The sequence below is a fragment of the Piliocolobus tephrosceles genome, chromosome 10 (genome assembly GCF_002776525.5).
Source record: "Piliocolobus tephrosceles isolate RC106 chromosome 10, ASM277652v3, whole genome shotgun sequence".
In the NCBI taxonomy this organism is placed as follows: Eukaryota; Metazoa; Chordata; class Mammalia; order Primates; family Cercopithecidae; genus Piliocolobus; species Piliocolobus tephrosceles.
In genome coordinates, this window is record NC_045443.1 from 64,488,704 (window position 1) to 64,492,636 (window position 3,933).

Below are 3,933 nucleotides of genomic sequence, written 5' to 3' on the forward strand. Positions count from 1 at the left end.
TTTTTTTTTTGAGACGGAGTCTCGCTCTGCCGCCGGGGCTGGAGTACAGTGGCCGGATCTCAGCTCACTGCAAGCTCCGCCTCCCGGGTTCACGCCATTCTCCTGCCTCAGCCTCCGGAGTAGCTGGGACTACAGGCGCCCGCCACCTCGCCCGGCTAGATTTTTGTATTTTTTGGTAGAGACGGGGTTTCACCATGTTAGCCAGGATGGTCTCGATCTCCTGTCCTCGTGATCCGCCCGTCTCGGCCTCCCAACAGAGTCTCGCTCTGTCGCCTGAGCTGGAGTACAGTGGCGCAATTTCAGTTCACTGCAACTGCAACCTCCACCTCCTGCGTTCAAGCGATTCTCATGCCTCAACCTCTTGAGTAGCTGGACCTACAGGCGCCTGCCACCACACTCGGCTAATTTTGTATATATTTGGTAGAGACAGGGTTTCACCATGTTGGCCAGGCTGATCTTGAACTCCTGACTTCAGGTGGTCTGCCCACCTCGGTCTACCAAAGTGCTAGGATTATAGGCATGAGCCACTGTGCCTGGCTTCATTCTTAAATATGACACCGAAAGTGTAAGCAGCAAAAGAAAAAAATAGATAAATCGGATTTCATCAAAATTAAAAACTTAGCCAGGCATGATGGCAGGTACATGTAGTCTCAGCTACTTAAGAGTCTGAGACAGGAAGATCACTTGAGCCCATTAAGTTCAGGCCAGCCTGGACGAAAGCAAAATTTCTTTATAAATTAAAAAAAAAATTTTTTTAATGTCCAGGAGCAGTGGCTCATGCCTATAATTCCAGCACTTTGGGAGGCTGAGGCAGGAGCCTTACTTGAGCCAAGTTTGAAACCAGCCTGGGCAACACAGTGAGATACCATCTCTAAAAAATTAAACAATAATAATAATAATAATAAATACAAATTTTAAAAAAATTAGCCAGGCATGGTGGTGGGTGTCTGTAGTCCCAGCTACTCAGGAGGCTGAGATGGGATGATCACTTGGGCACAGGAGTTTGAGGTTACAGTGAACTGTGATCAGGCCACTGCACTCCAGCCTGGGCAACAAAGACCTTGTCTCAAAAGAAAGAAAGAAAACAGGTATTCAAACAAGTATAAATACTTGTGCAGAATGTTCACTGTAGCACCATTCACAACAGCCAAAAGGTGGAAACAACCCAAGTGTCCCTCTACGGACGAATGGATAAACAGTTTGCAGTAGCCAGGTGCTCATGGCTATAATCCCAGCACTTTGTGAGGCCGAGGCAGTGGGATTGCTTGAAGCCAGGAGTTCAAGACCAGCCTAGGCAGCAAAGCAAGACCACACCTCTACCAAAAAAGAAAAAGCCGGACGCGGTGGCTCACGGCTGTAATCCCAGCACTGTGGGAGGCCAAGGCGGGCGGATCACCAGGTCAAGAGACGGAGACTATCCTGGCCAACATGGTGAAACCCTGTCTCTACTAAATATACAAAAATTAGCTGGGCATGGTGGTGCATTCCTGTAGTCCCAGCTACTTGGGAGACTGAGGCAGAAGAATTGCTTGAACCCGGGAGGCAGAGGTTGCAGTGAGCCAAGATCGCGCCACTGCACTCCACCCTGGTGATAGAGCAAGACTCTGTCTCAAAGAAAAAAAAAATTAGCTGGGCATTCTGGCATGTGCCTGTAATGCCAGATACTTGAGAGGCTAAGGCAGGCGGATCGCTTGAGCCCAGGAGTTCAAGGCTGCAGTGAGATATGATTGCACCACTGCATTCTATCCTGGGTGACAGAGCAGCACCCCATCTTAAAAAAAAAAAAAAAAAAAAAAAGCACAGTTTGTGGAATCCAGTGGAATGTTATTCAGTCATAAAAAGGAATGAAGTACTAACTCATGCTACAACATAGATAAACCTTGAAAATATTATGCTAAGTTGAAAGAAGTCAGACATAAAAGATTATACATTGTATCATTCCATTTTTGTAATTATCCAGAATAGGTAAATCCATAGAAATAGAAAGACTAGTGTTTGCCAGAGGCTAGAAATAGGAGATAGGGAGGAACTCTCTAATGGATATAGGGTTTTATTTTGGGATGACAAAAATATTTTGGGCTGTGTAGTGGCTCATGCCTGTAATCCCAGCACTTTGGGAAGCTCAGGCGGGTGGATCACCTGAGGTCAGGAGTTTGAGACCAGCCCGGCCAATATGGCGAAAACCTGTTTCTACTAAAAATACAAAAATTAGCTGGGCATGGTGGCACCTCAGGCCTATGTTAACTCTCTTGCCCTCTATCATAAAACAATCTGAAGAGATCTAACCAGCTAAAGGTCTCTCAAAACATCACTATATTGATCTGCTACATTGATAACATCATGCAAATTGGACTGGTTGAGCAGGAAATGGCAAGTATGTCAGATACCTTGGTAAGACACTTATCTTCCAGAAGGTGGGATATTAACTAACTTTAATTCAGAGCTCTTTTCAGGATTAACTGAAGTTTTTTGGGGGTGGTGGGGGCGGACAGGGACTGAGTCTCGCTCTGTCACCCAGGCTGGAGTGCAGTGGTGCAATCTCGGCTCACTGCAGCCTCCACCTCCCGAGTTCAAGTGATTCTCCTGCCTCAGCCTCCCAAGTAACTGGGATTACAGGCGTGTGCCACCACGCCTGGCTAATTTTTGTATTTTTGGTAGAGACAGGATACCACCATGTTGGCCAGGCCGGTGTCACATTCCTGACCTCAAGTGATTCACTCGCCTTGGCCTCCCAAAAGTGCTGGGATTACAGGCCTGAGTCACGCACCTGGCCTTTTTTTTTTTTTTTTTTTTTTGATATGGGGTCTCACTTTGTCACCCAGGCTGTAGTACCTGGTGCAATCACAGCTCACTGCAGCCTCAACCTTCTGGGATCAAGCTATCCTCCCACTTAGCCTCTTGAGTAGCTAGGACCACAGGTCCCCACCACCATGCCTGGCTGTTGGTGGGGTGTCTACTCTGCAGCCCAACTTCTCCTTCTGTCCAGTCCTGCTTCTTCCTTTTTTTTCCTACAAGTATTGATCCCAAGTACACTCACTCATAAGCTTCCCACACTCTAGTTTCCACCTTATAATTGGCTTCCATGGAAGCTAAAGTGTGGTAAAGCTTTGCTGTACCAGGCAAACATAACCCAAAAGCGAGGTGAGTATTTTTTGTTTGTTTGTTTGTTTTTTGAGACGGAATCTTGCACTGTCACCCAGGCTGGAGTGTAGTGGCACAGTCTCCACTCACTGCAACCTCCGCCTCCCAAGTTCAAGCGATTCTCCTGCCTCAGCCTCCCAAGTAGCTGGGATTACAGGAGCCTACCACCACGCCTGGCTGATTTTTTGTAGTTTTAGTAAGGGTGGGGCTCCACTATGTTGGCCATGCTGGTCTTGAACTCCTGACCTTGTGATCCGCCCGCCTCAGCTTCCCAAAGTCCTGGGATTACAGGTGTGAGCCACTGCGCCCGGCCTAAGATATGTGACAAAATTCAAGGGAAAAAGTTATGGGACAAAAGAGAACGTGTTAGAATAAACAAGAAAGCAAGAAAATATAACCACTGTAAATGTACTTGCCAATATAGATTCAGAGTACGCAAATATTGCTTCTGAATCTTCTTGTAAACAAGAAAAAAAACAATATACAAATAGTAATAGTTAACTTTATTGAGTACCTTTGATGTGTCAGGCATGTGCCATAGGCTTTATGTTTGTTTCTTTGTTTTTTGCTTTTTTATTTTTTATTTTTTTTGAGACGGAGTCTTGCTCTGTTGCCCAGGCTGGAGTGCAGTGGCTGGATCTCAGCTCACTGCAAGCTCCGCCTCCCGGGTTCACGCCATTCTCCTGCCTCAGCCTCCCAAGTAGCTGGGACTACAGACGCCCACCACCTCGCCCAGCTAGTTTTTGTTTTTGGTTTTTTTTTTTTTTTTTTTTTTTTTTTTTTTTTTTTTTG